Below are 25,514 nucleotides of genomic sequence, written 5' to 3'. Positions count from 1 at the left end.
GTTTCCATGGCACGCCACAGCGCTGCTCTAGTAGCTCCCAACGGCCGCCCACGGCGTCTCGGACACGCCGGTCAGGCCCGCGCCCGTCTCGCAGATGTTTGTCGTGCTTGTGCCGTCATATGGACCGCGACCCGAGCGGCAGCGAGCGGCAGTCGAGCAAAGTCGAGACAAGTCGGGACGGAAGGGGAGGGGACAGGCGAGAGTGCACCGCGCAAATTACGCAAATATCTGAAAAGCGCGGCGCGGCGTGTGTCAGGCAGGTGAGAAAGCTTCCGTCGGTCCAGCAGGACACTGCCACACCCCGCGCGGTCCCCCCGCCGCCCGGCCACGCGCAAGCCCCACAAGATGCGTCGCCCGCGAGTGTCGGAGGCCGCACGCACCAACCAAACGAATGATAGACAGGCGGTGCAACGAGCAGCTGTGCTGTGTTGTGCGTCTCACCCACGTGGCGGCGCGCCGCACTGCGCGTCGCCTTCGAGGTGGAAGGACGTGCTTTGCGTCAAATGTGCCACGGAAAACGGCGATTGCGTGTGTTGGGAGAAGGGGCGAATGCTTCTTCTGCCGTGCGGCTACGTTATAAGGACGCCAACGGCCATACCATGTTGAATACACCGGTTCTCGTCCGATCACCGAAGTTAAGCAACATCGGGCCCGGTTAGTACTTGGATGGGTGACCGCCTGGGAACACCGGGTGCTGTTGGCTCTATCTCATTTTTTAACTTTTACGTCGCCACACCTGCGAGGCCTCTTTTTCATACTAACTTTCAGGTGTGACAAAGATGCTTCCACAAGCATTTTAAAGTACTGTATCAAACGTAAGATACGAAACTACAGTAATGAACTCAGTTTGAGCAAGAATGCGCGAAACAAGAGTGCTAGAACGCCTCGAAAATAACAACACACTACGAATCGACAGATGAGTTCTGAAATACGTCAGGGCCTACTGTTTAGTAGCAGTGGTAAATTCCACAAAGTAAATAAATAAACAAAAAGGAAGGAAAAAAAAAAAAAAATCTGCCGTTCTCGTCCGATCACCGAAGTCAAGCAACAACGTTAGTACTCGGATCGGTGACCGCCTGGGAACTCTGGCTGCCTTCATTTTTTGCTTTTTAGTCGCTACCCCTGCCAGCCCTCTTTTCATGCTGCCTTTGCGATGTGACAAAGATGTTTCCACAGTGATTTAAAACTGTTGTATTAAGCATAAGGTACGATGTTAAGAAACTCAGTTTGAAGAAGAGTGTGCCTAGGAAGATTTCCAAAGTGTCTCTGGAAATAACAAAACAGTATGAAACGGCGAAAGTGTTCCGGAATACGACGGGGCTTATTGTTTTGGATGCTTTGTCGAACCTCCTGTGTCTTCTGTCCTTGTTTCCATGGCACGCCACAGCGCTGCTCTAGTAGCTCCCAACGGCCGCCCACGGCGTCTCGGACACGCCGGTCAGGCCCGCGCCCGTCTCGCAGATGTTTGTCGTGCTTGTGCCGTCATATGGACCGCGACCCGAGCGGCAGCGAGCGGCAGTCGAGCAAAGTCGAGACAAGTCGGGACGGAAGGGGAGGGGACAGGCGAGAGTGCACCGCGCAAATTACGCAAATATCTGAAAAGCGCGGCGCGGCGTGTGTCAGGCAGGTGAGAAAGCTTCCGTCGGTCCAGCAGGACACTGCCACACCCCGCGCGGTCCCCCCGCCGCCCGGCCACGCGCAAGCCCCACAAGATGCGTCGCCCGCGAGTGTCGGAGGCCGCACGCACCAACCAAACGAATGATAGACAGGCGGTGCAACGAGCAGCTGTGCTGTGTTGTGCGTCTCACCCACGTGGCGGCGCGCCGCACTGCGCGTCGCCTTCGAGGTGGAAGGACGTGCTTTGCGTCAAATGTGCCACGGAAAACGGCGATTGCGTGTGTTGGGAGAAGGGGCGAATGCTTCTTCTGCCGTGCGGCTACGTTATAAGGACGCCAACGGCCATACCATGTTGAATACACCGGTTCTCGTCCGATCACCGAAGTTAAGCAACATCGGGCCCGGTTAGTACTTGGATGGGTGACCGCCTGGGAACACCGGGTGCTGTTGGCTCTATCTCATTTTTTAACTTTTACGTCGCCACACCTGCGAGGCCTCTTTTTCATACTAACTTTCAGGTGTGACAAAGATGCTTCCACAAGCATTTTAAAGTACTGTATCAAACGTAAGATACGAAACTACAGTAATGAACTCAGTTTGAGCAAGAATGCGCGAAACAAGAGTGCTAGAACGCCTCGAAAATAACAACACACTACGAATCGACAGATGAGTTCTGAAATACGTCAGGGCCTACTGTTTAGTAGCAGTGGTAAATTCCACAAAGTAAATAAATAAACAAAAAGGAAGGAAAAAAAAAAAAAAATCTGCCGTTCTCGTCCGATCACCGAAGTCAAGCAACAACGTTAGTACTCGGATCGGTGACCGCCTGGGAACTCTGGCTGCCTTCATTTTTTGCTTTTTAGTCGCTACCCCTGCCAGCCCTCTTTTCATGCTGCCTTTGCGATGTGACAAAGATGTTTCCACAGTGATTTAAAACTGTTGTATTAAGCATAAGGTACGATGTTAAGAAACTCAGTTTGAAGAAGAGTGTGCCTAGGAAGATTTCCAAAGTGTCTCTGGAAATAACAAAACAGTATGAAACGGCGAAAGTGTTCCGGAATACGACGGGGCTTATTGTTTTGGATGCTTTGTCGAACCTCCTGTGTCTTCTGTCCTTGTTTCCATGGCACGCCACAGCGCTGCTCTAGTAGCTCCCAACGGCCGCCCACGGCGTCTCGGACACGCCGGTCAGGCCCGCGCCCGTCTCGCAGATGTTTGTCGTGCTTGTGCCGTCATATGGACCGCGACCCGAGCGGCAGCGAGCGGCAGTCGAGCAAAGTCGAGACAAGTCGGGACGGAAGGGGAGGGGACAGGCGAGAGTGCACCGCGCAAATTACGCAAATATCTGAAAAGCGCGGCGCGGCGTGTGTCAGGCAGGTGAGAAAGCTTCCGTCGGTCCAGCAGGACACTGCCACACCCCGCGCGGTCCCCCCGCCGCCCGGCCACGCGCAAGCCCCACAAGATGCGTCGCCCGCGAGTGTCGGAGGCCGCACGCACCAACCAAACGAATGATAGACAGGCGGTGCAACGAGCAGCTGTGCTGTGTTGTGCGTCTCACCCACGTGGCGGCGCGCCGCACTGCGCGTCGCCTTCGAGGTGGAAGGACGTGCTTTGCGTCAAATGTGCCACGGAAAACGGCGATTGCGTGTGTTGGGAGAAGGGGCGAATGCTTCTTCTGCCGTGCGGCTACGTTATAAGGACGCCAACGGCCATACCATGTTGAATACACCGGTTCTCGTCCGATCACCGAAGTTAAGCAACATCGGGCCCGGTTAGTACTTGGATGGGTGACCGCCTGGGAACACCGGGTGCTGTTGGCTCTATCTCATTTTTTAACTTTTACGTCGCCACACCTGCGAGGCCTCTTTTTCATACTAACTTTCAGGTGTGACAAAGATGCTTCCACAAGCATTTTAAAGTACTGTATCAAACGTAAGATACGAAACTACAGTAATGAACTCAGTTTGAGCAAGAATGCGCGAAACAAGAGTGCTAGAACGCCTCGAAAATAACAACACACTACGAATCGACAGATGAGTTCTGAAATACGTCAGGGCCTACTGTTTAGTAGCAGTGGTAAATTCCACAAAGTAAATAAATAAACAAAAAGGAAGGAAAAAAAAAAAAAAAATCTGCCGTTCTCGTCCGATCACCGAAGTCAAGCAACAACGTTAGTACTCGGATCGGTGACCGCCTGGGAACTCTGGCTGCCTTCATTTTTTGCTTTTTAGTCGCTACCCCTGCCAGCCCTCTTTTCATGCTGCCTTTGCGATGTGACAAAGATGTTTCCACAGTGATTTAAAACTGTTGTATTAAGCATAAGGTACGATGTTAAGAAACTCAGTTTGAAGAAGAGTGTGCCTAGGAAGATTTCCAAAGTGTCTCTGGAAATAACAAAACAGTATGAAACGGCGAAAGTGTTCCGGAATACGACGGGGCTTATTGTTTTGGATGCTTTGTCGAACCTCCTGTGTCTTCTGTCCTTGTTTCCATGGCACGCCACAGCGCTGCTCTAGTAGCTCCCAACGGCCGCCCACGGCGTCTCGGACACGCCGGTCAGGCCCGCGCCCGTCTCGCAGATGTTTGTCGTGCTTGTGCCGTCATATGGACCGCGACCCGAGCGGCAGCGAGCGGCAGTCGAGCAAAGTCGAGACAAGTCGGGACGGAAGGGGAGGGGACAGGCGAGAGTGCACCGCGCAAATTACGCAAATATCTGAAAAGCGCGGCGCGGCGTGTGTCAGGCAGGTGAGAAAGCTTCCGTCGGTCCAGCAGGACACTGCCACACCCCGCGCGGTCCCCCCGCCGCCCGGCCACGCGCAAGCCCCACAAGATGCGTCGCCCGCGAGTGTCGGAGGCCGCACGCACCAACCAAACGAATGATAGACAGGCGGTGCAACGAGCAGCTGTGCTGTGTTGTGCGTCTCACCCACGTGGCGGCGCGCCGCACTGCGCGTCGCCTTCGAGGTGGAAGGACGTGCTTTGCGTCAAATGTGCCACGGAAAACGGCGATTGCGTGTGTTGGGAGAAGGGGCGAATGCTTCTTCTGCCGTGCGGCTACGTTATAAGGACGCCAACGGCCATACCATGTTGAATACACCGGTTCTCGTCCGATCACCGAAGTTAAGCAACATCGGGCCCGGTTAGTACTTGGATGGGTGACCGCCTGGGAACACCGGGTGCTGTTGGCTCTATCTCATTTTTTAACTTTTACGTCGCCACACCTGCGAGGCCTCTTTTTCATACTAACTTTCAGGTGTGACAAAGATGCTTCCACAAGCATTTTAAAGTACTGTATCAAACGTAAGATACGAAACTACAGTAATGAACTCAGTTTGAGCAAGAATGCGCGAAACAAGAGTGCTAGAACGCCTCGAAAATAACAACACACTACGAATCGACAGATGAGTTCTGAAATACGTCAGGGCCTACTGTTTAGTAGCAGTGGTAAATTCCACAAAGTAAATAAATAAACAAAAAGGAAGGAAAAAAAAAAAAAAATCTGCCGTTCTCGTCCGATCACCGAAGTCAAGCAACAACGTTAGTACTCGGATCGGTGACCGCCTGGGAACTCTGGCTGCCTTCATTTTTTGCTTTTTAGTCGCTACCCCTGCCAGCCCTCTTTTCATGCTGCCTTTGCGATGTGACAAAGATGTTTCCACAGTGATTTAAAACTGTTGTATTAAGCATAAGGTACGATGTTAAGAAACTCAGTTTGAAGAAGAGTGTGCCTAGGAAGATTTCCAAAGTGTCTCTGGAAATAACAAAACAGTATGAAACGGCGAAAGTGTTCCGGAATACGACGGGGCTTATTGTTTTGGATGCTTTGTCGAACCTCCTGTGTCTTCTGTCCTTGTTTCCATGGCACGCCACAGCGCTGCTCTAGTAGCTCCCAACGGCCGCCCACGGCGTCTCGGACACGCCGGTCAGGCCCGCGCCCGTCTCGCAGATGTTTGTCGTGCTTGTGCCGTCATATGGACCGCGACCCGAGCGGCAGCGAGCGGCAGTCGAGCAAAGTCGAGACAAGTCGGGACGGAAGGGGAGGGGACAGGCGAGAGTGCACCGCGCAAATTACGCAAATATCTGAAAAGCGCGGCGCGGCGTGTGTCAGGCAGGTGAGAAAGCTTCCGTCGGTCCAGCAGGACACTGCCACACCCCGCGCGGTCCCCCCGCCGCCCGGCCACGCGCAAGCCCCACAAGATGCGTCGCCCGCGAGTGTCGGAGGCCGCACGCACCAACCAAACGAATGATAGACAGGCGGTGCAACGAGCAGCTGTGCTGTGTTGTGCGTCTCACCCACGTGGCGGCGCGCCGCACTGCGCGTCGCCTTCGAGGTGGAAGGACGTGCTTTGCGTCAAATGTGCCACGGAAAACGGCGATTGCGTGTGTTGGGAGAAGGGGCGAATGCTTCTTCTGCCGTGCGGCTACGTTATAAGGACGCCAACGGCCATACCATGTTGAATACACCGGTTCTCGTCCGATCACCGAAGTTAAGCAACATCGGGCCCGGTTAGTACTTGGATGGGTGACCGCCTGGGAACACCGGGTGCTGTTGGCTCTATCTCATTTTTTAACTTTTACGTCGCCACACCTGCGAGGCCTCTTTTTCATACTAACTTTCAGGTGTGACAAAGATGCTTCCACAAGCATTTTAAAGTACTGTATCAAACGTAAGATACGAAACTACAGTAATGAACTCAGTTTGAGCAAGAATGCGCGAAACAAGAGTGCTAGAACGCCTCGAAAATAACAACACACTACGAATCGACAGATGAGTTCTGAAATACGTCAGGGCCTACTGTTTAGTAGCAGTGGTAAATTCCACAAAGTAAATAAATAAACAAAAAGGAAGGAAAAAAAAAAAAATCTGCCGTTCTCGTCCGATCACCGAAGTCAAGCAACAACGTTAGTACTCGGATCGGTGACCGCCTGGGAACTCTGGCTGCCTTCATTTTTTGCTTTTTAGTCGCTACCCCTGCCAGCCCTCTTTTCATGCTGCCTTTGCGATGTGACAAAGATGTTTCCACAGTGATTTAAAACTGTTGTATTAAGCATAAGGTACGATGTTAAGAAACTCAGTTTGAAGAAGAGTGTGCCTAGGAAGATTTCCAAAGTGTCTCTGGAAATAACAAAACAGTATGAAACGGCGAAAGTGTTCCGGAATACGACGGGGCTTATTGTTTTGGATGCTTTGTCGAACCTCCTGTGTCTTCTGTCCTTGTTTCCATGGCACGCCACAGCGCTGCTCTAGTAGCTCCCAACGGCCGCCCACGGCGTCTCGGACACGCCGGTCAGGCCCGCGCCCGTCTCGCAGATGTTTGTCGTGCTTGTGCCGTCATATGGACCGCGACCCGAGCGGCAGCGAGCGGCAGTCGAGCAAAGTCGAGACAAGTCGGGACGGAAGGGGAGGGGACAGGCGAGAGTGCACCGCGCAAATTACGCAAATATCTGAAAAGCGCGGCGCGGCGTGTGTCAGGCAGGTGAGAAAGCTTCCGTCGGTCCAGCAGGACACTGCCACACCCCGCGCGGTCCCCCCGCCGCCCGGCCACGCGCAAGCCCCACAAGATGCGTCGCCCGCGAGTGTCGGAGGCCGCACGCACCAACCAAACGAATGATAGACAGGCGGTGCAACGAGCAGCTGTGCTGTGTTGTGCGTCTCACCCACGTGGCGGCGCGCCGCACTGCGCGTCGCCTTCGAGGTGGAAGGACGTGCTTTGCGTCAAATGTGCCACGGAAAACGGCGATTGCGTGTGTTGGGAGAAGGGGCGAATGCTTCTTCTGCCGTGCGGCTACGTTATAAGGACGCCAACGGCCATACCATGTTGAATACACCGGTTCTCGTCCGATCACCGAAGTTAAGCAACATCGGGCCCGGTTAGTACTTGGCTGGCTGCCCGCCTGGCAACACCTCGGTGCTCTGCGCTCCGCCGGCCCGTGGTGTTTACGTTCAGCGCGCCGCAGCGTGTGGTGTTCGCGAGGCGACTTGCTTGCTTTGCTGATTTTTCACGGTACGTACTGACAACGATGGAAAGTGAAGATCGGAACAACAATATTCAGTGCGAATTTAGCCGATCTGTCCCTCGTCCGACCGCTTTCGAAATTCATCATTGGATCCTTAATGATTTGAAAATCCCGGCTAGTGACATTTTCGGACTCCAATTGGACACTTTTTTAAATTCCGTCTTTTTGAAGTTAAGTGGTTCGGAACTCTGTGATACGGTTGTTAATGTCAATGATGGTGTGCGGCAATTTAAGCACGATAATCAAACCTTGAGTGACGTTAAAGTGACGAACGCGGGTTATGGCATACGGACTGTCAGGGTATTCAATCTGCCTTTTGAAGTGAAAAACGACACCATTTCGCGATGTCTCGGCCCTTACGGCACTGTGCTTTCCGTTGTTAAAGAAAAATGGTCTGCCGCGTACCCCATACAATGTGAAAATGGGGTGCGAAGTGTACGAATGATTGTGCGAAAGCATGTGCCATCATTTGTTTACATGGCCGGGCACCGTGCCTTTATTACGTACAGTGGGCAACCGCAAACGTGTTCTTTTTGTAATCGGCCGGATCACTTTCGCCAAAATTGCCCGCGGCGTAAGGGGCCTTTGCAACTGCCGCTGGGCGAACACGGAAGCGAACCCATGAGTTGGGCGGCGGTCGCTTTAGGCGCCCCCCCACAGGCAGCTCGCCGTGTCGACCTTCCAGCAGATATGGACGCGTCCGTTGCTACTGTTACGGTGCCAATGCTAACCGATAGTGATCCCGTCATGTTAAACGCGGTAGCCCTACCGGAGACAGACGCGCGTGCAACAACCCCCGTCACGGGACCAGAACCCGCCCCGGTAGTTGCCCCCACAGTGACCATTGACTCAGTCCCGGAACTGGTCACCGACGAGACGCTCGCCCCCACAGCCGGTTCCAGTGTTGTGGCGGTCGATCAGTCTGTCACTTTAGCGGACATAGATAGAACAGTTTTCGTCCTCCCACAACAGGTGTCGGGAGTTTCGAATGTGGTCACGGCAGGCCGTGCACACGTGGACCGTGCCCCCTCTCTCGAAAGACGAGAATCGTCTTCTTCTGTTAGTGCGTCGGTTCGGTCGCGCAGTGACCCCGAACACGATGGGCGTGACAGAAGTAGGAGTTCATCGACCGATTCCCGACGGTCGTCCGCGAGGAGAGAGCGTAGTCCGTCGCCTGTCGGGAGACCGCTATCTCAAGGGAAGCCAAAACGGCAGCGGCGTAAGGGGGGGCAGCGCGATGGCGCGGCAGTTCGGCCCGGCGCGGCCGCTCACGTGACCCGATCAGCTGTAGGCGCGAGAGCGGACGGCAGCGGTGCTGGCGGCGGCCAGGCTGCGGGCTCGGAAGCGCACAGGGCCGAAGTGGTCCGGCATCTGCAAACTGTTATCCATCAATCGGACGCGTTACCTGCCAGTGAATCGGTTCCCCAACCTGCCGTGACAGAACCGCCTCAGGTTACGAGTGTGCGCCCTGTCACACAGGACGCTGTAGCAACACAACATAGTAGAGACTTACCCACGATGTCTGTCGCGGGGGCGTCACCACCTGTTACCCGACTGGGGGCGTGGGGTGATGAGCCGCCCGATGATTAATTTACAACTACTTCCAGTGTGGCATTCCGTCTTTTAAGCACGCCGACGACAACCCATGCTGAGTCGTTTTTGTATTTGTATTTTACCGTTTTATCTTGTGAGTGTTTTTATTGTTTTATCTGTGTTTTCCTGGTTTTCTTCTTTTATGGTTGCTGGTAATCAGTTTACGGTACTAACGGTCAACGTTAATAAAATGCGTAGCCATCACAAAGCGATAGCACTGTATAATTTTTTAACTGAAAGCTGTTGTCAGGTAGCTTTTTTACAAGAGGTGACCACTGAAGCATTATCTTTTATCCGCGATTTTCACGAGTTCACTGCGTACGATAATATCATCGCGGATGACAGCACAGGCACTGCTATTTTAGTCCGATCGGACATCGAAGTGCAAAATATCGAATGCTTACCAAATGGGCGGGTCATAGTTTGTGAAATTAATGGTTACGCGTTTGTTAATGTTTACGCGCACTCTGGCAACAAACCTGCGCGGAATAATTTTTATGCTACCGAACTGTGCCAGGTTTTATATCAGAATAGAGAAAATTTTATTCTCGGGGGTGATTTTAATGGTGTAATTGACGATCGCGATCAGGAACCACGGCCAAACCGGTGTGAGGAACTGAAGACGTTGGTTACTGGTTTACAGCTGCGAGACACGTGGCGGGTTCTCAACCCCCACCGTACAGCCTTTACGTATTTTTACGCTACCGGACATAGTCGTTTAGACAGGATTTACGTCTCGCCGCAGCTTGCACATACCGTTGTCGCTGCCGATGTGCAGCCGGTGATTTTTTCCGACCATTGTAGTTACATTTGTCAGCTCAATTTAGGTTTGTGCCCACGTTCGTCAGTTAAAAATATGTGGAAATTGAATTGCAGCATTTTAAATGATCCCTCTTTTAAAACGAGTTTTTTAAATATGTGGCACAACCTTGTGCAGAGCCGACCGGTCGGTTCCACCGCTATTTACTGGTGGACCGCGGTGGCCAAACCGGCGGTCAGAAAATTTTTAATTGATTTTAGTCGTGATGCGGCACGGTGGCGCCGGGCCACGGCCGACTTCTTCCGCCAGTGTTTGCGCGAGCTCGCGCAGCGCGTTACTGCGCAGCCGGAACTGTTGCCCACCCTGCGCGAATTTAAAGCAAAGTTGCTGCGGGATTTGCGGCAGAAATGTGAGGGGACAGTGAGGCGGAGCCAGCCCGTGGGCGCCGTGGTCGGCGAGACAGTCTCTGCGTACCACCTCCGTAGGGAGAGGTGCCGCCGCGCAAAACTACGGCTAAACACGTGGACGCTCGCCGCCGGGATCAGAACCACGGACCACCAGGCGATTCAGGCGGCATTATATCAGTATTTCAAATCACTTTTTACCGACACTGCTGTCGATGCCGCCGCAATCAATGATCTTTTAAGTCACGTGCCGCATATTTTAACGCGACGAGATAGACTCAATCTTAATGCGGTTTATACCGCGGATGACGTAGAGGATGCCGTTAAAGGCAGTCAGACAGGGAAATCCCCCGGGAAAGACGGCATCCCAGCGGAGTTTTATCTGACATTTTTTGACTCTTTTAGTGAACTTTTAACGGAAATAGCTAATGACATCCGAAACGGCGCGGAAATCCCAGTGGACTTTGAAGAAGGACGTATCGTCCTCATTCCAAAATCGACTGCGACGCCGAGTTTAGAAAATGTACGCCCTATTACCCTTCTCAACTCGGATTATAAGATAATGGCCAGGTGCGTTGCTAATAGACTTAAGCAAGTTATGGGAAAAGTTTTAGATGCATCGCAGTCGTGCGCTGTTCGAGATCGAAATATTTTTGACGCCGTTTTAGCCTACAGGGACTGCATAGGCCACACGAAAAGCAGCAGGCTTCGCAATGCGGGAATTTTATTGGTCGATTTTCAAACTGCGTTCGATCGTGTAAGCCACTTTTATCTTCGCAGATTGATGACTCGCATGGGTTTCGGGACGAAGTTCACGGCCATGATAAGCAATATCTTAAGCAGTGCCACGTCGCGCGTTATCGTAAACGGTATCGCCAGCGACAAGATCCATATCAGCCGCTCAGTCCGACAGGGTTGCCCCCTATCTATGGCGCTGTTCGCGATCGCCTTGGACCCGCTCCTCCGTACCATTGGCCGCACTTGTCGAGGGATTCGCGTGGGAGACGACCGGCTTGTGTGTCGCGCTTATGCCGATGACTTGGGCGTCTTCATCGAACGGGCGGACGACATCGACCGCCTCTACGGCGTCCTGCAGCAATACGAACGGGCGACAGGCGCCGTAGTAAATCCGCGTAAGACGGTTCTCCTCCCGTTGACGGAGCGCATGCGTCCTGAATACCGGCATTGGTACTGCGTGAAACGCCAGTCTAAGGTGCTCGGCGTGACACTGTCAGACAACTTACAACAGATGCAAGCTCTCAATTGGCGGTCCACTCTTAATAAAGTGCGCGCCGTGGTTAAAATTCATGCGCCGCGCAACTTGGCACTGTCGGACAAAGTTGCGCTCATTAATACCACCATTCTGGCAAGGGCGTGGTACCTGGCGCAAATCTTGCCGGTACCGAAGCAAATCGCACGGTCCATACGGCATGCATTTTATTGGTTTTTGTGGAAGGGCGATATTTTTAAGGTCGCTATGGCCACATGTACCCTGAAACCTTCGGAAGGCGGTCTCGGACTTGTCGATTTTAACGCCAAATGTGAGGCACTCTTTTATAAACGGACCAATGTTTTAATTGGCAAAGGTTTGGGCAGCCCTACGGCAGTTCTCTTTCACCAACACCGGCCGCGTTCCGTCACCGCCCCGGTCTACGTCACCGGTATCCCCTTCTCCATCTCCCACGTGCGCCGTTACTACATCACGCACAGCTACGTAAGTCTCCACGACGTGCGAGGCCATGCGGTCGGAGATATTGCGGATGTCATACGAGGACGACCACCACCCAATAAGTGGGAGCTACGTCTGCCGCAGCACGATTGGAGCGCCGTGTGGCGGAACATCAGTTCCCGCGTCATACCAGCTGACGTGAGGGCCACGTGGTACAGGGTGGTCAACCGCACTGTTGCCACAAACTGCAAGCTCCACTCCATCAACCTCATCCGGTTCAGCCAGTGCGAGGCCTGCGGAGTCCCGGACGACATCGAGCACCGCTTCGAGTGCTCCAGGTTCCGGGACATATGGTACTGTGCGAGGGACATGATTCGACTCATAAATAGAGTGACAGTCAGGCAGGTTACTGTGGCGGACGCGATAGTGCCACAGTGGAAGCCTTACCCGTCCACAAAGCGGAATGCCACCATCTGGATATATGGACACACAATTCATGCCATCTTTAGTCTTAAAATTACCGATACTGTGACTTTTCTCACCCGTTTATGGACTTTCCACAATGAAGAACGCGCCAGTAGGACCTATTCAGCGACGTTCGCTAATTTTTTGCGTGTGGCTTTGTCCCATGCATTTCACTCGGTCGTGACCCCTCCTTAAAAGTGACTTATATCAATGTGTATATAATTATACAACCTTTCCTGATTATGTGATATGTGGGAACGAACACTGCAAGAGAAATTGTTGGACAAGTTTTTTGTATTTGGGATCACCTTGACCGTCATCTTGATGACGAACTGTGACAGTTTTTTTTTTTTTTTTTTTTTTTTTTTTTTTTTTTTTTTTTTTTGTTTTTCCGATCTACGGACAGTGTACACTACCTTATAAGTGTTACGTCGGAAGTTTTGTTTCTGTTTATCTTTGTGTTACAATTTTTTGTCTGAAATTGTCGTTTCGCTACCAATGTTGTGTGTGACGCCAATGACCTGCCATTTTGGTTGTTTGTTCTCTGCATGGTTTTTCGTGTCTTGGTGCTTCTCTCGAAAACCATCTTTTGTTTTTTATGTTGTTCGTTACCGACTGTGGAAGTATGGCGGTTCGTTTCTTTTACTACTTCCGTTTCATTTAGGGCATACGTCTCCTTTATTTCATTTTTCTTCACCGCCAGTACCGCGGGGAAGCGGATCTGTTACTTTTCCTTCCATACGTTATTAGAGGGACCTCCCGGGCCTTACTCTTTCTTGACAGAGGTTTGTGACTGGTTCTTTTGTTGCGAAGTCATTCATCTTCGTTTTCTTTCTCCCACGTTTGGTCGGTATATTTCTTGCCGCCGCTTTATGGAAGAACTTTTCCGTTTGGCTTTCTTTACGAATATTTTCATTGTTTTCAACGTTGTTTAAGTTTTGCCCTCCCCTTCGTTGACAGTGCCGCCCCTACGTCACCGGACGAGGACCCCTTCCCGTTCCATCTGGCGCACACCGTCTGCGACCGGCGAGAAGGAGCATCTCTTCAGCCCCTCTTCGTTCTTCATTCTGCACTACCAACAGCATGTATTTATAGCTGAGAAGCTCGCCGAAGAAGGCGTATTGTGGAGAGCGAAAAGGCCGGGCTATAAGGGGAGTTGGGAGGCCCGTAAAAAAAAAAAAAAAAAAAAAAAAAAAAAAAAAAATAAAAAAAAAAAAAATAAAAAAAAAGGTGCTGTTGGCTCTATCTCATTTTTTAACTTTTACGTCGCCACACCTGCGAGGCCTCTTTTTCATACTAACTTTCAGGTGTGACAAAGATGCTTCCACAAGCATTTTAAAGTACTGTATCAAACGTAAGATACGAAACTACAGTAATGAACTCAGTTTGAGCAAGAATGCGCGAAACAAGAGTGCTAGAACGCCTCGAAAATAACAACACACTACGAATCGACAGATGAGTTCTGAAATACGTCAGGGCCTACTGTTTAGTAGCAGTGGTAAATTCCACAAAGTAAATAAATAAACAAAAAGGAAGGAAAAAAAAAAAAAAAATCTGCCGTTCTCGTCCGATCACCGAAGTCAAGCAACAACGTTAGTACTCGGATCGGTGACCGCCTGGGAACTCTGGCTGCCTTCATTTTTTGCTTTTTAGTCGCTACCCCTGCCAGCCCTCTTTTCATGCTGCCTTTGCGATGTGACAAAGATGTTTCCACAGTGATTTAAAACTGTTGTATTAAGCATAAGGTACGATGTTAAGAAACTCAGTTTGAAGAAGAGTGTGCCTAGGAAGATTTCCAAAGTGTCTCTGGAAATAACAAAACAGTATGAAACGGCGAAAGTGTTCCGGAATACGACGGGGCTTATTGTTTTGGATGCTTTGTCGAACCTCCTGTGTCTTCTGTCCTTGTTTCCATGGCACGCCACAGCGCTGCTCTAGTAGCTCCCAACGGCCGCCCACGGCGTCTCGGACACGCCGGTCAGGCCCGCGCCCGTCTCGCAGATGTTTGTCGTGCTTGTGCCGTCATATGGACCGCGACCCGAGCGGCAGCGAGCGGCAGTCGAGCAAAGTCGAGACAAGTCGGGACGGAAGGGGAGGGGACAGGCGAGAGTGCACCGCGCAAATTACGCAAATATCTGAAAAGCGCGGCGCGGCGTGTGTCAGGCAGGTGAGAAAGCTTCCGTCGGTCCAGCAGGACACTGCCACACCCCGCGCGGTCCCCCCGCCGCCCGGCCACGCGCAAGCCCCACAAGATGCGTCGCCCGCGAGTGTCGGAGGCCGCACGCACCAACCAAACGAATGATAGACAGGCGGTGCAACGAGCAGCTGTGCTGTGTTGTGCGTCTCACCCACGTGGCGGCGCGCCGCACTGCGCGTCGCCTTCGAGGTGGAAGGACGTGCTTTGCGTCAAATGTGCCACGGAAAACGGCGATTGCGTGTGTTGGGAGAAGGGGCGAATGCTTCTTCTGCCGTGCGGCTACGTTATAAGGACGCCAACGGCCATACCATGTTGAATACACCGGTTCTCGTCCGATCACCGAAGTTAAGCAACATCGGGCCCGGTTAGTACTTGGATGGGTGACCGCCTGGGAACACCGGGTGCTGTTGGCTCTATCTCATTTTTTAACTTTTACGTCGCCACACCTGCGAGGCCTCTTTTTCATACTAACTTTCAGGTGTGACAAAGATGCTTCCACAAGCATTTTAAAGTACTGTATCAAACGTAAGATACGAAACTACAGTAATGAACTCAGTTTGAGCAAGAATGCGCGAAACAAGAGTGCTAGAACGCCTCGAAAATAACAACACACTACGAATCGACAGATGAGTTCTGAAATACGTCAGGGCCTACTGTTTAGTAGCAGTGGTAAATTCCACAAAGTAAATAAATAAACAAAAAGGAAGGAAAAAAAAAAAAAAATCTGCCGTTCTCGTCCGATCACCGAAGTCAAGCAACAACGTTAGTACTCGGATCGGTGACCGCCTGGGAACTCTGGCTGCCTTCATTTTTTGCTTTTTAGTCGCTACCCCTGCCAGCCCTCTTTTCATGCTGCCTTTGCGATGTGACAAAGATGTTTCCACAGTGATTTAAAACTGTTGTATTAAGCATAAGGTACGATGTTAAGAAACTCAGTTTGAAGAAGAGTGTGCCTAGGAAGATTTCCAAAGTGTCTCTGGAAATAACAAAACAGTATGAAACGGCGAAAGTGTTCCGGAATACGACGGGGCTTATTGTTTTGGATGCTTTGTCGAACCTCCTGTGTCTTCTGTCCTTGTTTCCATGGCACGCCACAGCGCTGCTCTAGTAGCTCCCAACGGCCGCCCACGGCGTCTCGGACACGCCGGTCAGGCCCGCGCCCGTCTCGCAGATGTTTGTCGTGCTTGTGCCGTCATATGGACCGCGACCCGAGCGGCAGCGAGCGGCAGTCGAGCAAAGTCGAGACAAGTCGGGACGGAAGGGGAGGGGACAGGCGAGAGTGCACCGCGCAAATTACGCAAATATCTGAAAAGCGCGGCGCGGCGTGTGTCAGGCAGGTGAGAAAGCTTCCGTCGGTCCAGCAGGACACTGCCACACCCCGCGCGGTCCCCCCGCCGCCCGGCCACGCGCAAGCCCCACAAGATGCGTCGCCCGCGAGTGTCGGAGGCCGCACGCACCAACCAAACGAATGATAGACAGGCGGTGCAACGAGCAGCTGTGCTGTGTTGTGCGTCTCACCCACGTGGCGGCGCGCCGCACTGCGCGTCGCCTTCGAGGTGGAAGGACGTGCTTTGCGTCAAATGTGCCACGGAAAACGGCGATTGCGTGTGTTGGGAGAAGGGGCGAATGCTTCTTCTGCCGTGCGGCTACGTTATAAGGACGCCAACGGCCATACCATGTTGAATACACCGGTTCTCGTCCGATCACCGAAGTTAAGCAACATCGGGCCCGGTTAGTACTTGGATGGGTGACCGCCTGGGAACACCGGGTGCTGTTGGCTCTATCTCATTTTTTAACTTTTACGTCGCCACACCTGCGAGGCCTCTTTTTCATACTAACTTTCAGGTGTGACAAAGATGCTTCCACAAGCATTTTAAAGTACTGTATCAAACGTAAGATACGAAACTACAGTAATGAACTCAGTTTGAGCAAGAATGCGCGAAACAAGAGTGCTAGAACGCCTCGAAAATAACAACACACTACGAATCGACAGATGAGTTCTGAAATACGTCAGGGCCTACTGTTTAGTAGCAGTGGTAAATTCCACAAAGTAAATAAATAAACAAAAAGGAAGGAAAAAAAAAAAAAAATCTGCCGTTCTCGTCCGATCACCGAAGTCAAGCAACAACGTTAGTACTCGGATCGGTGACCGCCTGGGAACTCTGGCTGCCTTCATTTTTTGCTTTTTAGTCGCTACCCCTGCCAGCCCTCTTTTCATGCTGCCTTTGCGATGTGACAAAGATGTTTCCACAGTGATTTAAAACTGTTGTATTAAGCATAAGGTACGATGTTAAGAAACTCAGTTTGAAGAAGAGTGTGCCTAGGAAGATTTCCAAAGTGTCTCTGGAAATAACAAAACAGTATGAAACGGCGAAAGTGTTCCGGAATACGACGGGGCTTATTGTTTTGGATGCTTTGTCGAACCTCCTGTGTCTTCTGTCCTTGTTTCCATGGCACGCCACAGCGCTGCTCTAGTAGCTCCCAACGGCCGCCCACGGCGTCTCGGACACGCCGGTCAGGCCCGCGCCCGTCTCGCAGATGTTTGTCGTGCTTGTGCCGTCATATGGACCGCGACCCGAGCGGCAGCGAGCGGCAGTCGAGCAAAGTCGAGACAAGTCGGGACGGAAGGGGAGGGGACAGGCGAGAGTGCACCGCGCAAATTACGCAAATATCTGAAAAGCGCGGCGCGGCGTGTGTCAGGCAGGTGAGAAAGCTTCCGTCGGTCCAGCAGGACACTGCCACACCCCGCGCGGTCCCCCCGCCGCCCGGCCACGCGCAAGCCCCACAAGATGCGTCGCCCGCGAGTGTCGGAGGCCGCACGCACCAACCAAACGAATGATAGACAGGCGGTGCAACGAGCAGCTGTGCTGTGTTGTGCGTCTCACCCACGTGGCGGCGCGCCGCACTGCGCGTCGCCTTCGAGGTGGAAGGACGTGCTTTGCGTCAAATGTGCCACGGAAAACGGCGATTGCGTGTGTTGGGAGAAGGGGCGAATGCTTCTTCTGCCGTGCGGCTACGTTATAAGGACGCCAACGGCCATACCATGTTGAATACACCGGTTCTCGTCCGATCACCGAAGTTAAGCAACATCGGGCCCGGTTAGTACTTGGATGGGTGACCGCCTGGGAACACCGGGTGCTGTTGGCTCTATCTCATTTTTTAACTTTTACGTCGCCACACCTGCGAGGCCTCTTTTTCATACTAACTTTCAGGTGTGACAAAGATGCTTCCACAAGCATTTTAAAGTACTGTATCAAACGTAAGATACGAAACTACAGTAATGAACTCAGTTTGAGCAAGAATGCGCGAAACAAGAGTGCTAGAACGCCTCGAAAATAACAACACACTACGAATCGACAGATGAGTTCTGAAATACGTCAGGGCCTACTGTTTAGTAGCAGTGGTAAATTCCACAAAGTAAATAAATAAACAAAAAGGAAGGAAAAAAAAAAAAAAATCTGCCGTTCTCGTCCGATCACCGAAGTCAAGCAACAACGTTAGTACTCGGATCGGTGACCGCCTGGGAACTCTGGCTGCCTTCATTTTTTGCTTTTTAGTCGCTACCCCTGCCAGCCCTCTTTTCATGCTGCCTTTGCGATGTGACAAAGATGTTTCCACAGTGATTTAAAACTGTTGTATTAAGCATAAGGTACGATGTTAAGAAACTCAGTTTGAAGAAGAGTGTGCCTAGGAAGATTTCCAAAGTGTCTCTGGAAATAACAAAACAGTATGAAACGGCGAAAGTGTTCCGGAATACGACGGGGCTTATTGTTTTGGATGCTTTGTCGAACCTCCTGTGTCTTCTGTCCTTGTTTCCATGGCACGCCACAGCGCTGCTCTAGTAGCTCCCAACGGCCGCCCACGGCGTCTCGGACACGCCGGTCAGGCCCGCGCCCGTCTCGCAGATGTTTGTCGTGCTTGTGCCGTCATATGGACCGCGACCCGAGCGGCAGCGAGCGGCAGTCGAGCAAAGTCGAGACAAGTCGGGACGGAAGGGGAGGGGACAGGCGAGAGTGCACCGCGCAAATTACGCAAATATCTGAAAAGCGCGGCGCGGCGTGTGTCAGGCAGGTGAGAAAGCTTCCGTCGGTCCAGCAGGACACTGCCACACCCCGCGCGGTCCCCCCGCCGCCCGGCCACGCGCAAGCCCCACAAGATGCGTCGCCCGCGAGTGTCGGAGGCCGCACGCACCAACCAAACGAATGATAGACAGGCGGTGCAACGAGCAGCTGTGCTGTGTTGTGCGTCTCACCCACGTGGCGGCGCGCCGCACTGCGCGTCGCCTTCGAGGTGGAAGGACGTGCTTTGCGTCAAATGTGCCACGGAAAACGGCGATTGCGTGTGTTGGGAGAAGGGGCGAATGCTTCTTCTGCCGTGCGGCTACGTTATAAGGACGCCAACGGCCATACCATGTTGAATACACCGGTTCTCGTCCGATCACCGAAGTTAAGCAACATCGGGCCCGGTTAGTACTTGGATGGGTGACCGCCTGGGAACACCGGGTGCTGTTGGCTCTATCTCATTTTTTAACTTTTACGTCGCCACACCTGCGAGGCCTCTTTTTCATACTAACTTTCAGGTGTGACAAAGATGCTTCCACAAGCATTTTAAAGTACTGTATCAAACGTAAGATACGAAACTACAGTAATGAACTCAGTTTGAGCAAGAATGCGCGAAACAAGAGTGCTAGAACGCCTCGAAAATAACAACACACTACGAATCGACAGATGAGTTCTGAAATACGTCAGGGCCTACTGTTTAGTAGCAGTGGTAAATTCCACAAAGTAAATAAATAAACAAAAAGGAAGGAAAAAAAAAAAAAAAATCTGCCGTTCTCGTCCGATCACCGAAGTCAAGCAACAACGTTAGTACTCGGATCGGTGACCGCCTGGGAACTCTGGCTGCCTTCATTTTTTGCTTTTTAGTCGCTACCCCTGCCAGCCCTCTTTTCATGCTGCCTTTGCGATGTGACAAAGATGTTTCCACAGTGATTTAAAACTGTTGTATTAAGCATAAGGTACGATGTTAAGAAACTCAGTTTGAAGAAGAGTGTGCCTAGGAAGATTTCCAAAGTGTCTCTGGAAATAACAAAACAGTATGAAACGGCGAAAGTGTTCCGGAATACGACGGGGCTTATTGTTTTGGATGCTTTGTCGAACCTCCTGTGTCTTCTGTCCTTGTTTCCATGGCACGCCACAGCGCTGCTCTAGTAGCTCCCAACGGCCGCCCACGGCGTCTCGGACACGCCGGTCAGGCCCGCGCCCGTCTCGCAGATGTTTGTCGTGCTTGTGCCGTCATATGGACCGCGACCCGAGCGGCAGCGAGCGGCAGTCGAGCAAAGTCGAGACAAGTCGGGACGGAAGGGGAGGGGACAGGCGAGAGTGCACCGCGCAAATTACGCAAATATCTGAAAAGCGCGGCGCGGCGTGTGTCAGGCAGGTGAGAAAGCTTCCGTCGGTCCAGCAGGACACTGCCACACCCCGCGCGGTCCCCCCGCCGCCCGGCCACGCGCAAGCCCCACAAGATGCGTCGCCCGCGAGTGTCGGAGGCCGCACGCACCAACCAAACGAATGATAGACAGGCGGTGCAACGAGCAGCTGTGCTGTGTTGTGCGTCTCACCCACGTGGCGGCGCGCCGCACTGCGCGTCGCCTTCGAGGTGGAAGGACGTGCTTTGCGTCAAATGTGCCACGGAAAACGGCGATTGCGTGTGTTGGGAGAAGGGGCGAATGCTTCTTCTGCCGTGCGGCTACGTTATAAGGACGCCAACGGCCATACCATGTTGAATACACCGGTTCTCGTCCGATCACCGAAGTTAAGCAACATCGGGCCCGGTTAGTACTTGGATGGGTGACCGCCTGGGAACACCGGGTGCTGTTGGCTCTATCTCATTTTTTAACTTTTACGTCGCCACACCTGCGAGGCCTCTTTTTCATACTAACTTTCAGGTGTGACAAAGATGCTTCCACAAGCATTTTAAAGTACTGTATCAAACGTAAGATACGAAACTACAGTAATGAACTCAGTTTGAGCAAGAATGCGCGAAACAAGAGTGCTAGAACGCCTCGAAAATAACAACACACTACGAATCGACAGATGAGTTCTGAAATACGTCAGGGCCTACTGTTTAGTAGCAGTGGTAAATTCCACAAAGTAAATAAATAAACAAAAAGGAAGGAAAAAAAAAAAAAAATCTGCCGTTCTCGTCCGATCACCGAAGTCAAGCAACAACGTTAGTACTCGGATCGGTGACCGCCTGGGAACTCTGGCTGCCTTCATTTTTTGCTTTTTAGTCGCTACCCCTGCCAGCCCTCTTTTCATGCTGCCTTTGCGATGTGACAAAGATGTTTCCACAGTGATTTAAAACTGTTGTATTAAGCATAAGGTACGATGTTAAGAAACTCAGTTTGAAGAAGAGTGTGCCTAGGAAGATTTCCAAAGTGTCTCTGGAAATAACAAAACAGTATGAAACGGCGAAAGTGTTCCGGAATACGACGGGGCTTATTGTTTTGGATGCTTTGTCGAACCTCCTGTGTCTTCTGTCCTTGTTTCCATGGCACGCCACAGCGCTGCTCTAGTAGCTCCCAACGGCCGCCCACGGCGTCTCGGACACGCCGGTCAGGCCCGCGCCCGTCTCGCAGATGTTTGTCGTGCTTGTGCCGTCATATGGACCGCGACCCGAGCGGCAGCGAGCGGCAGTCGAGCAAAGTCGAGACAAGTCGGGACGGAAGGGGAGGGGACAGGCGAGAGTGCACCGCGCAAATTACGCAAATATCTGAAAAGCGCGGCGCGGCGTGTGTCAGGCAGGTGAGAAAGCTTCCGTCGGTCCAGCAGGACACTGCCACACCCCGCGCGGTCCCCCCGCCGCCCGGCCACGCGCAAGCCCCACAAGATGCGTCGCCCGCGAGTGTCGGAGGCCGCACGCACCAACCAAACGAATGATAGACAGGCGGTGCAACGAGCAGCTGTGCTGTGTTGTGCGTCTCACCCACGTGGCGGCGCGCCGCACTGCGCGTCGCCTTCGAGGTGGAAGGACGTGCTTTGCGTCAAATGTGCCACGGAAAACGGCGATTGCGTGTGTTGGGAGAAGGGGCGAATGCTTCTTCTGCCGTGCGGCTACGTTATAAGGACGCCAACGGCCATACCATGTTGAATACACCGGTTCTCGTCCGATCACCGAAGTTAAGCAACATCGGGCCCGGTTAGTACTTGGATGGGTGACCGCCTGGGAACACCGGGTGCTGTTGGCTCTATCTCATTTTTTAACTTTTACGTCGCCACACCTGCGAGGCCTCTTTTTCATACTAACTTTCAGGTGTGACAAAGATGCTTCCACAAGCATTTTAAAGTACTGTATCAAACGTAAGATACGAAACTACAGTAATGAACTCAGTTTGAGCAAGAATGCGCGAAACAAGAGTGCTAGAACGCCTCGAAAATAACAACACACTACGAATCGACAGATGAGTTCTGAAATACGTCAGGGCCTACTGTTTAGTAGCAGTGGTAAATTCCACAAAGTAAATAAATAAACAAAAAGGAAGGAAAAAAAAAAAAAAATCTGCCGTTCTCGTCCGATCACCGAAGTCAAGCAACAACGTTAGTACTCGGATCGGTGACCGCCTGGGAACTCTGGCTGCCTTCATTTTTTGCTTTTTAGTCGCTACCCCTGCCAGCCCTCTTTTCATGCTGCCTTTGCGATGTGACAAAGATGTTTCCACAGTGATTTAAAACTGTTGTATTAAGCATAAGGTACGATGTTAAGAAACTCAGTTTGAAGAAGAGTGTGCCTAGGAAGATTTCCAAAGTGTCTCTGGAAATAACAAAACAGTATGAAACGGCGAAAGTGTTCCGGAATACGACGGGGCTTATTGTTTTGGATGCTTTGTCGAACCTCCTGTGTCTTCTGTCCTTGTTTCCATGGCACGCCACAGCGCTGCTCTAGTAGCTCCCAACGGCCGCCCACGGCGTCTCGGACACGCCGGTCAGGCCCGCGCCCGTCTCGCAGATGTTTGTCGTGCTTGTGCCGTCATATGGACCGCGACCCGAGCGGCAGCGAGCGGCAGTCGAGCAAAGTCGAGACAAGTCGGGACGGAAGGGGAGGGGACAGGCGAGAGTGCACCGCGCAAATTACGCAAATATCTGAAAAGCGCGGCGCGGCGTGTGTCAGGCAGGTGAGAAAGCTTCCGTCGGTCCAGCAGGACACTGCCACACCCCGCGCGGTCCCCCCGCCGCCCGGCCACGCGCAAGCCCCACAAGATGCGTCGCCCGCGAGTGTCGGAGGCCGCACGCACCAACCAAACGAATGATAGACAGGCGGTGCAACGAGCAGCTGTGCTGTGTTGTGCGTCTCACCCACGTGGCGGCGCGCCGCACTGCGCGTCGCCTTCGAGGTGGAAGGACGTGCTTTGCGTCAAATGTGCCACGGAAAACGGCGATTGCGTGTGTTGGGAGAAGGGGCGAATGCTTCTTCTGCCGTGCGGCTACGTTATAAGGACGCCAACGGCCATACCATGTTGAATACACCGGTTCTCGTCCGATCACCGAAGTTAAGCAACATCGGGCCCGGTTAGTACTTGGATGGGTGACCGCCTGGGAACACCGGGTGCTGTTGGCTCTATCTCATTTTTTAACTTTTACGTCGCCACACCTGCGAGGCCTCTTTTTCATACTAACTTTCAGGTGTGACAAAGATGCTTCCACAAGCATTTTAAAGTACTGTATCAAACGTAAGATACGAAACTACAGTAATGAACTCAGTTTGAGCAAGAATGCGCGAAACAAGAGTGCTAGAACGCCTCGAAAATAACAACACACTACGAATCGACAGATGAGTTCTGAAATACGTCAGGGCCTACTGTTTAGTAGCAGTGGTAAATTCCACAAAGTAAATAAATAAACAAAAAGGAAGGAAAAAAAAAAAAAAATCTGCCGTTCTCGTCCGATCACCGAAGTCAAGCAACAACGTTAGTACTCGGATCGGTGACCGCCTGGGAACTCTGGCTGCCTTCATTTTTTGCTTTTTAGTCGCTACCCCTGCCAGCCCTCTTTTCATGCTGCCTTTGCGATGTGACAAAGATGTTTCCACAGTGATTTAAAACTGTTGTATTAAGCATAAGGTACGATGTTAAGAAACTCAGTTTGAAGAAGAGTGTGCCTAGGAAGATTTCCAAAGTGTCTCTGGAAATAACAAAACAGTATGAAACGGCGAAAGTGTTCCGGAATACGACGGGGCTTATTGTTTTGGATGCTTTGTCGAACCTCCTGTGTCTTCTGTCCTTGTTTCCATGGCACGCCACAGCGCTGCTCTAGTAGCTCCCAACGGCCGCCCACGGCGTCTCGGACACGCCGGTCAGGCCCGCGCCCGTCTCGCAGATGTTTGTCGTGCTTGTGCCGTCATATGGACCGCGACCCGAGCGGCAGCGAGCGGCAGTCGAGCAAAGTCGAGACAAGTCGGGACGGAAGGGGAGGGGACAGGCGAGAGTGCACCGCGCAAATTACGCAAATATCTGAAAAGCGCGGCGCGGCGTGTGTCAGGCAGGTGAGAAAGCTTCCGTCGGTCCAGCAGGACACTGCCACACCCCGCGCGGTCCCCCCGCCGCCCGGCCACGCGCAAGCCCCACAAGATGCGTCGCCCGCGAGTGTCGGAGGCCGCACGCACCAACCAAACGAATGATAGACAGGCGGTGCAACGAGCAGCTGTGCTGTGTTGTGCGTCTCACCCACGTGGCGGCGCGCCGCACTGCGCGTCGCCTTCGAGGTGGAAGGACGTGCTTTGCGTCAAATGTGCCACGGAAAACGGCGATTGCGTGTGTTGGGAGAAGGGGCGAATGCTTCTTCTGCCGTGCGGCTACGTTATAAGGACGCCAACGGCCATACCATGTTGAATACACCGGTTCTCGTCCGATCACCGAAGTTAAGCAACATCGGGCCCGGTTAGTACTTGGATGGGTGACCGCCTGGGAACACCGGGTGCTGTTGGCTCTATCTCATTTTTTAACTTTTACGTCGCCACACCTGCGAGGCCTCTTTTTCATACTAACTTTCAGGTGTGACAAAGATGCTTCCACAAGCATTTTAAAGTACTGTATCAAACGTAAGATACGAAACTACAGTAATGAACTCAGTTTGAGCAAGAATGCGCGAAACAAGAGTGCTAGAACGCCTCGAAAATAACAACACACTACGAATCGACAGATGAGTTCTGAAATACGTCAGGGCCTACTGTTTAGTAGCAGTGGTAAATTCCACAAAGTAAATAAATAAACAAAAAGGAAGGAAAAAAAAAAAAAAATCTGCCGTTCTCGTCCGATCACCGAAGTCAAGCAACAACGTTAGTACTCGGATCGGTGACCGCCTGGGAACTCTGGCTGCCTTCATTTTTTGCTTTTTAGTCGCTACCCCTGCCAGCCCTCTTTTCATGCTGCCTTTGCGATGTGACAAAGATGTTTCCACAGTGATTTAAAACTGTTGTATTAAGCATAAGGTACGATGTTAAGAAACTCAGTTTGAAGAAGAGTGTGCCTAGGAAGATTTCCAAAGTGTCTCTGGAAATAACAAAACAGTATGAAACGGCGAAAGTGTTCCGGAATACGACGGGGCTTATTGTTTTGGATGCTTTGTCGAACCTCCTGTGTCTTCTGTCCTTGTTTCCATGGCACGCCACAGCGCTGCTCTAGTAGCTCCCAACGGCCGCCCACGGCGTCTCGGACACGCCGGTCAGGCCCGCGCCCGTCTCGCAGATGTTTGTCGTGCTTGTGCCGTCATATGGACCGCGACCCGAGCGGCAGCG

General features: G+C 52.2%; 13 non-coding genes and 1 pseudogene across 13 annotated transcripts; all 14 read left to right on the top strand.

Moving 5' to 3' along the window:
* The first annotated feature begins 584 nt into the window (after positions 1-584).
* LOC126231572 (5S ribosomal RNA) lies at positions 585-703 on the top strand. The gene has a single exon (XR_007544359.1). It is a non-coding gene; the product is annotated as a 5S ribosomal RNA (ribosomal RNA).
* A 1,248-nt stretch (positions 704-1,951) lies between these two features.
* Positions 1,952-2,070, top strand: LOC126231570 (5S ribosomal RNA). Its single transcript, XR_007544358.1, has one exon. It is a non-coding gene; the product is annotated as a 5S ribosomal RNA (ribosomal RNA).
* Positions 2,071-3,318: 1,248 nt separating this feature from the next.
* Positions 3,319-3,437, top strand: LOC126231569 (5S ribosomal RNA). Its single transcript, XR_007544357.1, has one exon. It is a non-coding gene; the product is annotated as a 5S ribosomal RNA (ribosomal RNA).
* Positions 3,438-4,686: 1,249 nt separating this feature from the next.
* On the top strand, positions 4,687-4,805 carry LOC126231568 (5S ribosomal RNA). The gene has a single exon (XR_007544356.1). It is a non-coding gene; the product is annotated as a 5S ribosomal RNA (ribosomal RNA).
* A 1,248-nt stretch (positions 4,806-6,053) lies between these two features.
* Positions 6,054-6,172, top strand: LOC126231567 (5S ribosomal RNA). The gene has a single exon (XR_007544355.1). It is a non-coding gene; the product is annotated as a 5S ribosomal RNA (ribosomal RNA).
* A 1,246-nt stretch (positions 6,173-7,418) lies between these two features.
* Positions 7,419-7,538, top strand: LOC126231573 (5S ribosomal RNA; annotated as a pseudogene).
* A 7,479-nt stretch (positions 7,539-15,017) lies between these two features.
* LOC126231566 (5S ribosomal RNA) lies at positions 15,018-15,136 on the top strand. The gene has a single exon (XR_007544354.1). It is a non-coding gene; the product is annotated as a 5S ribosomal RNA (ribosomal RNA).
* Positions 15,137-16,384: 1,248 nt separating this feature from the next.
* Positions 16,385-16,503, top strand: LOC126231565 (5S ribosomal RNA). Its single transcript, XR_007544353.1, has one exon. It is a non-coding gene; the product is annotated as a 5S ribosomal RNA (ribosomal RNA).
* A 1,248-nt stretch (positions 16,504-17,751) lies between these two features.
* On the top strand, positions 17,752-17,870 carry LOC126231564 (5S ribosomal RNA). The gene has a single exon (XR_007544352.1). It is a non-coding gene; the product is annotated as a 5S ribosomal RNA (ribosomal RNA).
* Positions 17,871-19,118: 1,248 nt separating this feature from the next.
* Positions 19,119-19,237, top strand: LOC126231577 (5S ribosomal RNA). The gene has a single exon (XR_007544363.1). It is a non-coding gene; the product is annotated as a 5S ribosomal RNA (ribosomal RNA).
* A 1,249-nt stretch (positions 19,238-20,486) lies between these two features.
* LOC126231576 (5S ribosomal RNA) lies at positions 20,487-20,605 on the top strand. The gene has a single exon (XR_007544362.1). It is a non-coding gene; the product is annotated as a 5S ribosomal RNA (ribosomal RNA).
* Positions 20,606-21,853: 1,248 nt separating this feature from the next.
* LOC126231575 (5S ribosomal RNA) lies at positions 21,854-21,972 on the top strand. Its single transcript, XR_007544361.1, has one exon. It is a non-coding gene; the product is annotated as a 5S ribosomal RNA (ribosomal RNA).
* Positions 21,973-23,220: 1,248 nt separating this feature from the next.
* Positions 23,221-23,339, top strand: LOC126231574 (5S ribosomal RNA). The gene has a single exon (XR_007544360.1). It is a non-coding gene; the product is annotated as a 5S ribosomal RNA (ribosomal RNA).
* Positions 23,340-24,587: 1,248 nt separating this feature from the next.
* On the top strand, positions 24,588-24,706 carry LOC126231563 (5S ribosomal RNA). The gene has a single exon (XR_007544351.1). It is a non-coding gene; the product is annotated as a 5S ribosomal RNA (ribosomal RNA).
* Positions 24,707-25,514: the final 808 nt, after the last annotated feature.

Source organism: Schistocerca nitens, unplaced genomic scaffold (genome assembly GCF_023898315.1).
Source record: "Schistocerca nitens isolate TAMUIC-IGC-003100 unplaced genomic scaffold, iqSchNite1.1 HiC_scaffold_398, whole genome shotgun sequence".
Lineage (NCBI taxonomy): Eukaryota > Metazoa > Arthropoda > Insecta > Orthoptera > Acrididae > Schistocerca > Schistocerca nitens.
Note: the sequence above shows the minus strand (reverse complement) of the source record. Positions and strands in the feature narration are given on the sequence as shown.